The sequence below is a fragment of the Cricetulus griseus genome, chromosome 2, assembly GCF_003668045.3.
Source record: "Cricetulus griseus strain 17A/GY chromosome 2, alternate assembly CriGri-PICRH-1.0, whole genome shotgun sequence".
Taxonomy (NCBI): domain Eukaryota; kingdom Metazoa; phylum Chordata; class Mammalia; order Rodentia; family Cricetidae; genus Cricetulus; species Cricetulus griseus.
This window is the reverse complement of record NC_048595.1, coordinates 274,851,471-274,863,811: the sequence shown is the minus strand read 5'-3', so window position 1 is coordinate 274,863,811 and position 12,341 is coordinate 274,851,471. Positions and strand designations below refer to the sequence as shown.

The following is a 12,341-nucleotide window of genomic DNA, read 5'->3' as shown; positions in this document are numbered from 1 at the left end:
GCCCACTCTCTCACAGGCCATTGAGTTGCTTTCTTTCTATCATTTTTGTGTGCTGACCTTCTCTTGCCCATCAACACAGAGTCTAGATGTATGACTACCTGAAATGGAAGATTGCTTTCCAGTAGTTATTGAGTATCCATTAAATCAAGGATGATGGCATATGGTTGTAATTAGCATGCACAACAAAATGTAGGCTGTTTTCAGTACAAAAAAAATAAGCTGAAAATATTTTATTGTAAGAGGGTCTTATGCAGCTCAGGCTGGTCTCAAACTTGGCAATGTAGCTGAGGCTGACCCTGAACTCCTGATCCTCCTGCCTCAACCTGTGAGTGCTGAGCTTTTAGGCCTGTGTCACCAAGCCTGGTTATTTTATTATGTCTCCAAGTCACTTACGCTCTGTGTTCCTCTATCTTTGAGTTGAAGCCTAGATGACAGAAGAAACAGGAGACATTGGAGAGTGAGAAGGAAGAAGTTCCTTGGAACTAGGCTGTTTGAGCCATTCATTTTTTTTTGTTTTAAATGAGCTCCAGGGTTCCTCAGATAGGAAAATTAAATGGATGATGGGGATACTTTGTGGAAGTGGTAGTGTTTATATATAGTTTGATCTAAGTTTTGTCAAGAAAATTAAGCTGGTTTATTTAAGATAGGACTTAAAATACTTACCTTCTACTTAATCACTGTCTGACCACATGTACAGGATAATATTCTGGGGGACTTAAAAGGAATTAATGCAATTAGTTGCTGGATAGGAATGATGTATTTTTAGCAAGTAAAATAGGAATGGGAAAAGAGAGAAGAGGAGACTAACAGAATATAAACATTTATGGAATGTGAAGGTCAGAGTGTCATACACACAGAGATAATTTATAATACAGTGTGCTTGGTTAACATGAAAAACTAAAGTCCTAAAAAGACATTTCCATTTATCACACCTAAACATTGCATTTATGATAAATGCAATTTTAACCACAATCTAGGCCGATGTTTTTGAGTATGATCAAAATGAAGGACATATAATACAGGGGTTGAAGGTTATGGCACCTGAGAATGTTGCAAGCACATACCTATTTCAAAAAAAGTTAGAATAAAATAACAAGGAGCAGAAGGTTGTCCTTCTACAGTCTCAGACACACCACAAACAGAAGTAACTGAAGCAGCCCAACATGTGCATGCCATGTTCATGCAACAACACGGAATTGTGTAGTTCGGTGCCAGTCATATATTATTACAGGTTGAATCAAAGTTCTGTCTTCCATATGTGGATTGAGATAATAAAAAGAGAAGTGACTCATTAGACTACAGCATAAACATACAAACATACAAAATAGCCCAGCAACCACGGGATGAGAAGATGGCACTGGCTGCTGTTGTAGAGGACTCAAGTTCTGTTCCCAGCACCCAGAACAGTTGGTTTCCACACGCCTATAACTACAGCATCCGTTTATTTGGTGCCCTCTTCTGGCCTCCATTGGCATCTGCATACGTAGGTACATAACATACATACACACATACACACACACACACACACACACACACACACACACACACACACACACACGGCCATTTAACTATAAAAGTTAAATTTTAGCCAGGACCTAAACACGGTCAAATTTTATGATTGGGCGAATTTTTCATTAAAGATGAAAGACAGTAAAATTATTTTAAACAGGAAAAGAATTACTGTCACCATTAAAATAATAAAAAAGAAACTGAGGTATGACTTGTATTTTTTTTAAGTGTCAAATACAAAGTAAGGACATTGGCTGAATGTAGAATACTTATTTATGTTTGGCTGCTTCATAAGTAATTTAAATCATTTGATGTAGGTTAAATCTAAGTTCATAAAATATTCCTATTTTTGGTTTAATGATATTTTTCTGAAAATATTTTAAGGAAAATAGTATTTCTAGTGATACAGGTAAAAGTATGTGACATTTTTCCATATCCGGGAATAATGAAAGAAAAGTGATTTCATGCAAACTCTGTGGAATAATATGTAAGGACGAGCAGTGTGAATACCTGGAAGTTAGAATTGCTTACAGAATAGTGAGTGAAAAAAAAACAACAAAAACGCATGTGCAGTAGAAGGGCATCTGTATAAAATAAACTCGTATTGGAGCAAATAGTAGATATTGTGTTTGGGTTACAGAATAGGACAGTCTTTCTGATTCTAGCATTTACGATTTTTTTTTTTTTACGTATTTCTAAGGAAAACTGGTAAGAGTAACTAAGCAGGGTTGCTGTACTAACCAAGCTGCTGGGGGGGGGTGGTGATGGAATGGTGAAGTTTTCTGTACTTGGGGTCTGTTCTCTCACTGTTTTCATTTGTATCCACCTTTCTGTTGTATCCTAAACCAAGAAACAATTTTACTGGAGCTTTGCTGGATTTGTGCCCTCCAGGAATCCAAGACATCAGTTTCTAGTTGCAGACCCTGAGCCATATTGACCTTCTAATCCTCATTGTTACTGCCAGTGAAAGGAGAGTGTTGGAAGATTGCTCAACATTAGCTCAGGTGTATAAGGACAGGGTGACTCAAGCTTACTGTACCAGCCACTCTGAGCTACTTTGATGACTGTTGCAGCAGACTAGCACCACCATGCCCCAGAGAGTATCTCATGAACTTGCAGAGCTCGGTCCCAGTGTATAAGCAGGAAAAGCCATCCATCTAGCCCCAGCCATGCAAGCCCAGCTGAAACAGTTCAACTGGTGACAAGCACAGTCAAGTAGTAGCTAACAATAGACTATTCTATTGACTAGACCTTGAAACACAAGGTTCAAATCAACTTTGATTTTCTGATAGGACCAAAATGCCACTGACTGAGCAGTGCCTCATTCTGCTCTAGTGTCAAGTATGGTGTGGGCAGCAGTAGAGGAAGGTAGAGGAGAGGCAGTGTAGACCCAGCCTCTTCAGCTAGGTGTAAAAATATTTCTGTGTTTCTTTGCTTTGTGGCTTTGGATTATAGGGATCTACTGTAATGTCATGTGTCACTGTTTAGTTTTAAAGAAATGACCATTAAAGAAAATGTCTTGTGGCTTGCCCACCTAGGCTTACAGGCAACCTAATTGTATCTTTTGTGCTAATCCCTAGCAGTCATGTAATCAAGTCATTCATGGGTGAATAGTGCATTTTCCTTAACCGCTCTTGGACTTCTACAGCGGGTAACTGTACTACGTTTAGGCACTTTGCAAACATTGTACATGTCCTTAAGTCATTTGAAATTGCAGCTCATCCCCACCAACAGATACAGAGAAGATGTTTGCTGTGGCTGTGTAGGTGAAAAGGCTTTCAGCATATGAGTCTAATCTGTTGATAGGCCTAATATCTGGTTGTACTCAGAAATTTATATAATTTAAGGAAACTGTATTCTATGTAAGAAGTGAGAAAGACTAGAAAGGGATATTAGATTTCAATGTTTGTATCAGTTGGTCAGTTTCACATTTACAAATTAAAAAAAAAAGATTTAAAGAACTTTCAAGCTTGAGGGCTGGGGGGATGGCTCAGTGGGTAAAGTGCGTGATATACAAACATGAGGTCCTGACTTCAGACCCCCAAACACCTCTACATACACATAAAGCCAGGCGTGGCTGCACATATCTGCAATCCTAGAGCCATGAAGGATTTCTACCAGCCAGTCTAGCCAATAGGTGTGTTCCAGGTGTAGCAAGAGCTCCTTTCTCAAAAGATGGACTGGAGATCCATCAAGGAAGATACACAAACACACATGCATACACAACACACAGCCACACAAAATGAGAAGAAATTGTGTAGGAAGAATCTTGAGGTGTACTCTGCCTCATGAGGAGATGAGCCCTAGTCTATTCTAGGAAGTGATGGTCTGAAAGAAGCATGCACTGGCTTCTACATACACCCAACCTGACTTGTATTCACAAATTGTATGATGAACCTAGGTACCATTGTTTGAAAGTCTTTGAAACGCTTGCATAACAAAAAAAATTGAAAAATAGGGAAATATTTTTTCGGCTTTCAGTGTTCAAAGACAATGTATGTTTGTGTTGTACCATCGAATGATTTATTTGTTGATTCAGCAAAATTAAAATACACACACACACACACACACACACACACACACACACACACATTGAATGAACTGGGGTGGGGTATAGGGCAGTGGTAGATCTCTTAGTTTGCAAGTGCAAGTCCCTGAGTAATATTCCCAACACCACAGAAATAAATGGACGGATAAGTTAATAACCAAAGCCTGTGACATTTGTCTTGTCATACTAATGGCAGGAACTCTGGAAAGATAATAAGGACTGTTTATCTTTGCTAATGAAGAAGTCTCTTGAGTCTATGCCCAAGTGAGCTTCCTGAATACCACTCTGTGAACAGCAATGAAGCCAGAATCTAGGCATAGGTTTCCTTGAAAGTTCATGCATATATATTCCTTTTCCTAGTATAGACTGTACTTGGATGTGGCTATTGTTATTTATATTACCCATTATTAGACTGGTTTCTTCAAAACACTGATTAATTTTATTAATATGTGTAGCAATACTTCGGAAGTGGCTGTCTCACAATTCTAAATTGTGCAATAAAAGCCATGTATGTATGACTTTGGAATATGGGCTTGAACTTTGACTAGGATGCGGTCGTGTTTATGTTCTGTGACTTCAAAATACTGGCTTGTTTGAAAATACAGAACCTACCCCAATGAGACCTGAGTCAGGATTAGCTTGAAGCTGTGTAATTTTCTGTCATCTGCTCTTCTGCTCCATCCTTTAGTGTCTATTTTAGTCTCTCTCCAGGTAAGCTATTGCTCACTTTCTCTTGGAACTTCTCCCACAATTGAGACAGTAATTTGATTTCTGGACTTCAGGGCAGGTGTTATGCTGACAAAATGAGTGGAATGTGCTGGAATATTTATCGTCAGCTGTCGATGGGGCTTCACTACTGTGAACAGTTGCTGGGGAAAACAAGACAGCATGTTCAGGATGATCTGGAAATCCATGGTGCTGAATACCTTTCAAGATGGCTTGATCACTGTTACATATAAATCATCAATCTAAGTGTTAGTGTCTATTCCTTAGCAGAAATTGGCTGTAGCCAAGATTTAACGGCTTTTGTGAAATGTGACCTACAATTTGGTTGTTAGCCAATTATCGGAATCAATGGGGGTTATTACAGAACAACTATTTCAATGCTTGCTTGTGTGTGATTTTTAATGTCCTTGCATTATGTGGTCAATTATTCCCATGTGTCGGTTGGGGTTGGAAATAAACTTTTGCATCTTATTGTGTGACTTTAATCTCTTTATGCTTGAACATTCATTTTACCCCAATTGTAAAATTTGACCCAGTGAACAAATACTTTTGTTATTTGATAGCACGGTAATAGAAAAGATGTATTTTCTAGTCTTGATCTGAATTTTGTATTGTTAACTTACAGATAGCATCAGGCTCCCGATTGAAGTCCTCTTCTATTTGTGTTTTCATTAGGTGAAGTCTGTGAGTTTTGTCAAAGACAATGATAATCAGATCTACTTGAAAGATTAAGTGAATTGATTTGACTGGAAAGTTCTCTCAACAGTCAGCTAATAGGTAAGTGAATGTACACTCTTTCTGTGGTTTGACTTCAGATACCAAAGTGTGATATTAAGTAGTGTTTAAGGGAGATTTTGACAGGAATAATTTGAAGACCTCAAAACTGGTGATAGACGTTGGGGCTGTTGCCTCAATGAATGTATTTGTATATCTGTCCTGCAGTTTTAAAACATAATTGTGTGTGTGTGTGTGTGTGTGTGTGTGTGTGTGTGTGTGTGTGTGTGTTTGTGTGTATGGGGGTGTGTGTGATTGTGTATGCATGTGCACAGGCCTGGGTACACAAAGCCCAGGTGATATCCTGCTCTAGGAGTACAACACCTACTCTATGGCTCTCTGCCTTATTTATTTGAGAGAGGGCCTCTTACTGACTAGACTAGCAGCCAGCAAGCCCCCGAAGACCTCCTTGCATTTTCTCCACAATACTAGAGTTACAAACAAACACAAGGCTATGCCTAGCTTTTTACCTGGGTGCTATGAGCTGAATACAGACCCTCCTGCTTGCTGAGCAAGTGCTCTTACCCACTGAGTCATCTCTGTCATCTGTTTAGTCTGATTTAGCTTGAACAATGGCACACGCCGCTTACTTTTTGTTTTATTTCATTCTATTATATTAGATACAGAGGATTGAAACCAGGACCCTTGCACAGGCTAACTCCAGGTTCTATCACCCCCCCCCTTTATTTATAATTTTGTTGAAAATTTCCTTGTAATCTTGGACTAATATGAGGATATCCTATTTTACTTTGAGGGAAATCTCTCTGTCTTTCTCTCTCTCTCTCTCTCTCTCTCTCTCTCTCTCTCTCTCTCTCTCTCGTGTGTGTGTGTGTGTGTGTGTGTGTGTGTGTGTAACTGCATCCTATTGAATTTAAATCTAAGATACAGTGAGCTTTTAAAGATACCCCACATCTTGCCATATTAAACCATTCTTATGCTATGGAAATTTCAGTTTGTGTGTAATATGAACAGACATTTAAGTGATGGCTTGCTCAGTTGAACTTTATGCTGTGCTGGGTAGCACTGGAAGCTCCTGAGATAGAAAATAGAGAACCAGGAGGAGTTTAGGCTGTTCCCAGATCTCTGGGGACTGCCAGAATTTAGTGGGAACAGGACTTTGGCTACTCTTAAAATGTCAGTGTAGTAAAGCCTGCTCTCTCAAACAGATTTTTGGCATCAGAAGTCTAAATGATTCTGATTTTAGGGCTTGATATGCTTTTTTTTTTAACTCAGGAAAACTCATGCTTTAATTAACCCTTTGTATAGTAACAGAGAATGGGGGGGTATGTTTTCCTAATTTAGGCCACAAGATTTGAATTACTGGAGTCTTAACATATTTTTCATGATGCTAAAATTGTGTACCTTGTTATTTAATTTCTCTTCAAACAAACTGGAACAATTTAAAACTTCAGTGAGTGTTAATGAATAAGAGAAGAAAGTGTCTAATTATTTAGGGAGGTAGTTTCAAAGGAACCAACCACTAATGTTTGTTTAGTTGTGAGCACCTAAAGGTTAGTCTCTCACTGATAGTATTGTACGAACTGTGGATACCAGTAGCTGCCTTTTCAGCAGTGGTCCACTTGAAGGCTCTTGTCTTAGACCTTACTTCATTCATGTAGCCTTTGGACATCCAGGAGAGGAAAAGAATCAAATCTACAAACTGCAGGAAATCTTTTTCATCCTGCCTTGTAAGGTTCATGATTCAGTACTCATGTGTGACCAGAAAGTCTCATTGTTATGCACATACAGTGCCATTTGGAGAGAGTATTAAAGGGATACAAGGGGGTATCATACATGTTTGAGTGTGAAACTAGACTATAGGCTTTTAAGAACATCTATACATGACTTCCAATGACCTCACTTTGTTTCATCATTATAATAGATCCATATGGAGCCCTTGAGTTACTACTTGAGTTTATGAGCTGTGTGGTTTCATTTCTCAAAAAGTATTTCCTTGAATTTTTCAAGCATTCACTTGGTCACATATTTCATTCATTCATGAGATCAATAACATATCCATCTATTCAGTCAGTCAACATTCATTAAGGCAGTCAAATGAGCAACATACATTTCATCCCACGTCTATTCTATAGCTATTCAACACTCTGACGGAAGGCTGCTCTCTTATTTAATACTATTCTCTTCTGTAGCATTATTTCTGACTCTTTCCTTCTGTTTGTACTGTATGATGGCTGTGTGGGGAAAATCCCATCAGTTACTTTCTGTACTACCCCAACATGATAAAACCGAGTTACTGTGTCCTTTGTTTCTCTCTGTGTGTTAACACTCAAGTTTATCATTTACAAACAGTGTTCAACTGTGTTATCTCATGTATGAAAACAGCTGTGCTATAGAAACAATACACACTTTATTTTGTGTACAAGGAAATGAAGGCTACTACTGGAGTTGTGGTACTCTAGCTAGTGACTTAGTCAAAGGCACAGCCCTAGTGAATCACAGAGACAGACTTCAACTCTGATTTGCCCAATGTCAGATGACATTTCACAGTCACTGTGAGGTCATTATTCAAATATTGATTGCCATTATCCAAATATTGGAGCTTCGTGGATATGGTCACTACATTCTGTTTAATATGACTCATAGAAGGAAAGAGAAGCCATGCTGCAATCATGAGAATCCGAGATGACACATGACCTGGGAACCCGTGAACTTGTAGGATACTGGGAGGTTTGGGGGCAGAGAACTGAGGCAAGATGGCCCTATGGCACTGTCTGCATGGCAAAAGTGTAGACGCTGCCTGTGGCCCTGGCTGAGGATGTCCTGAGTGTTTATGGGCACTAGAGTGTCCTGTAGGAAGCGTTTGCCAGTTGTATTCCCTGGTATGAGCAGCAGTGGGGTAGGTAAGTGGGTGTAGCAGTCACTGCAGGCTTAGGGTGTGTTCACATGAAGTCACTCCGGAGCTGTCACTTAGTGGTGTGCCCTTATTCTCTCCCCCTCATACTCACATCACAGACAAAGGCCCTGCCTAGGTCGCTTAGGTGAACGTTTATGTCGTAGGCTCAGGGAAGTCTTTCTCACTTGACTTTAGGGAAGTCTTTCCCACCTGACTTTCCCTCCTCAGTTCCTGGCACCTCAGGTTTTGAATGCCTGGCTTTTGTGGCTGCCTTCAGGCCTCCTTGTTTACCTTCAGGTTTTCTTTACACTCACACAGGTCACCACTCTTGGTAACTGCTATTGTATCCTATGTATCCCAGGGCACTGTGCCCAGTATTGTCCTTGACTGAGAATGTGACAGTTGTACCTAGACAGCCTTGTCATCTCCTGACTTTGCTGAGTGGAGGTGGAACAGTTTTTGGGACCTGAGTTGGAATAGCATGTCAGCACAAAGGATAGACAGGCCGCACAGGATTGAAAGGGAAGTATATAGGAAGCAGTGAGGGATTCCTGACTGGATGGAGACTCTCTCTCTCTCTCTCTCTCTCTCTCTCTCTCTCTCTCTCTTTCTCTCTCTCTCCCTCTCTCTCTCTCTCCCTCTCTCTCTCTCCCTCTCTCTCTCTCTCTCTCTCTCTCTCTCTCTCTCTCTCTCTGTGTGTGTGTGTGTGTGTGTGTCTGTCTGTCTATCAAAGTGCACACACTCATGCTTATGCTGAAGGTGGGAACAGGGGGCTTTGAGCCTGGAGTTAAAATATGACTTTTCACCTAAAAAGGAATGTGAAGACAGATACCAGTTTGGGTAGTGGTATGATCAATTTGATTTTTATGCAGTTGAGATAATACTAGACAAAATGCCATGTATTTTATTCTTTTCATTTTTCCATGAGAGTTCATAGTTAAAAACAAGAATCCACTGGAAAAGTTGAGTCTTTTTCCTCTTCTTGCTGTTCTTTCTGCTCGTTAAATATTCCCAAGGGTTTAGGAGGGGTTCAGGTTTTTTCATCCCTAATTCTTGCCAAAATTCCCCATGAATTCACCTCCTTGGGATCTCATGTACTTGTCAGTACTCCCATCAGCCAGAGTGTCTCTTTCAGCCTCCCAGAATAAGACAGACAGGGATTAGCTATCTTTTCCTTTTGAGGACATGAGTCCTGTCTTCTCATGACTTCCAGAAGCATCACTGTGATGGGACAGTTTGGCTCCTGCAACCCTAGGTGATGAGCAAGTTCACACTTTTCTTTTCCTATGATGCATTTCATTTGTCAATCTGGTTCAGAGAAATGGGGGGGGGGGTGGTATTAAACACCAAAATAAAGACAAATATACCAGCTATATGGATGAAATTTTTAGATGGGAGTTACTGTCCTGCCCAGTCCCTCAGCCATTTAGTTCCAAGTAAACTCACAGAGGCTTGTATTAATTATAAACTGTTTGGGCTATTTCTCAGTCTTAATGCTAACAAGCTCTTACAACTTAAATTAACCCTAATTATTATCTATGTTTAGCCTCATGGCTTGGTACCTTTTCTCAGTAAGGCATTCTCATCCTGCCTTTCCTCTTCCCAGAATTCTCCTAGCTTGGTAGCCCTGCCTATACTTCCTGCCTGGCTACTGACTAATCAGTATTTTATAAAAACCAATAGGAGTGACAAAACTATAGTGTACAAGAGAATTATCCCACGTCAGAAATTCTTCTTTCAATTGCTGATGTATCTAACAAGAAAGGCTTAGGTTTTTAGATTTGATAGTAACTGTGAGTTGGCTGGCTTGATATAATTCACTGCTGTTTGGCTCTATAGAGGAGTGTTGTAATCTCAGAAGAGATGTTCTGGATTATGAGCATCCTGTGATCCTGTAATTGCCATCACCTTTGTCATTCCTTGGTGTAGCAATGATTAAAGCAAACATGTAGTAAATATAGGGCACTGAGTGTATCTTAAATCTTAAGTCATGAAAGATCCCCATTAACAGTGATTTGTGTGCAAATCAATTAATTATTCAGAGACTGCAGCCTAGCTTGCTTCTGTCATCCTTAAGTGGAAATCTTGAGAATACCAATCACCACAACCACCAACACTGCTGCCTTGAGCTCTCATCCCTTTTTTCATGAAACTTGAGCTTTTTTTGGCTACTTGTGAATGCTGTAGTTTGGTTAAATTCAATGAACATTTATTGGAGGCAATTCTGCCATATGCAGTCTCTGGAAGCAGAGAGGAATACAGTGACCAGTAAGTCATTGGCTTTCGCTTGCTTCCAAACCCCAAAACAGAGCTAGGAGTAGCATTTACCTGACTTGAATATAAGGAAGTTGGTAGCCATGCAGTCCAGAATGTCTGAAGAGAAAGCTTTGTGAATACAAGAAGAAAGAAACCACATTCTTGCTCTCCAGGGTGTCCTAGAGTCAGTGGGCTGGAGGATCAGATGGGATTTCCTAAGAATGGTTTTAAAGAAAGGGGAAATCTTGTCAAGTGGGAAGAATTGCACCCACCTAGAGTAAGGCATGGGATGAATATTATTGTTCTAAACATGAAATAGAGAGCAAGCAGCATATATGAGAAATATCCTTGATAAATAGGGAGAAGATGTGGAAGAAGAAACAGAGTTGGTTAAAGAGCAGAGCTAGCCTTTCATGTCATCAAATACTTTGTTTTGGAGAGAACTGGAGGAATGTTAGCACACCTTGGAGCTAAGGAGACACACAATGGGCTTACTCTTTTTTTTGAGGAGGTGCTAATTAAAGCTTATTTATTGACAGAATTGTAGAGGAAAATCAGAAGAACTACAAGTAGATAAACTGGGAGGTTGCTAAGTCTGTGTGAGAAGTTACAAAGTTCTGAGCTCAGATGGCTATAGGAACACAAATAAGGAGATAAATCTGAGAGATCATAGTAAACAAATTATCTGATCTGCAGGATTTCTGTGACAAGCTATGAGGGATGAGAAACAAAAAGAAGATAACAATTCCATTAAGTGCCTTTAGTAAATGTCAGAGAATCAATTCAAATTAAAGAATGCCAACTCAGTGCCATATTGAAGTATGAGAATCATTCTACCAAAAATAACTAAATATTATTTGGGGAATCACATACATCCTCAGTTAACTAAAATCCAGAGCAGACTTCTATAAGTGCAGTAGTATGAGTTGAACAAAGGGTCCTGGGAATAATGTTAATTCTGGACCAGAAAGGTAAGAAGTGTGGAGGGAATCAGATGCTCCACTTGGCCTTGAAATTCAAATCCAGTATCCGAAGTATTTTAGTTATGTGCTAGTTTCTAATGTTTGTCCCAAGTACTTAAAAGAAGCCATTGAAAAGGAAACATTTATTTTGGCTTATAGTTACAGAGGTTCAGCCCATGGCCACTTGGCTACATCCCTGTGGAACTATGGTGGAACAAAGCTGCTTACCTCATGGTGACCAGGAAACAGAGGCCAGGGATAAGGAAGTTTTCAGAGCCCAGCCCTCAGTTGCCTACTGCTTCTAACCAGGCCTCTGCTGCTTCATCCCAAATGTCATTACGTTATTAATCCCTCAATGGATGAGTCCGTATGTTAGAGCCATGCCCTCATGATCCAGTCACTTCTTGATGTTTGGATCCATCAGCTGGGGACCAAGTCTTGAGCATGAGACTTCTGGACTTCTACAAGCTGTACTTGTAGACCATACCAAGCTGTCGGAAATGTAGTTGAAAAATAAGACTGGAAAGCATGAGAAAAGCTGAGGGAGGAAGAGCTTGCTAAAGAGAAGGACTACTGAGAGTTACAGCCTCAGCTGAGTGCCCTGTTTCACAGTGGGCATTGGGGATATGCTAAGTGTGTAAAGCTTCAGGGTATTAGCCAACACTAGCATCCAAGAAAGAGCTACTGGCTGCCACAATGGATCCCAAGCAAG

At 40.0% G+C, this 12,341-nt stretch overlaps 2 protein-coding genes across 5 annotated transcripts in view; both read left to right on the top strand.

Moving 5' to 3' along the window:
- LOC100757586 (40S ribosomal protein S26) overlaps positions 1–12,341 on the top strand; it is a 74,369-nt gene that overhangs the window by 58,188 nt on the left and 3,840 nt on the right. For both annotated transcript variants that reach the window (XM_035440382.1, XM_035440383.1), the window contains one exon: positions 5,459–5,560. The gene's annotated coding sequence lies outside the window, so the exon portion shown is untranslated. Of the gene's footprint in view, positions 1–5,458; positions 5,561–12,341 lie in introns of those variants that run through there.
- Positions 5,457–12,341, top strand: part of Hivep2 (HIVEP zinc finger 2) — a 74,752-nt gene continuing 67,867 nt past the window's right edge. For all 3 annotated transcript variants that reach the window (XM_035440379.1, XM_035440381.1, XM_035440380.1), the window contains exon 1: positions 5,457–5,560. The gene's annotated coding sequence lies outside the window, so the exon portion shown is untranslated. The remainder of the gene's footprint in view (positions 5,561–12,341) is intronic.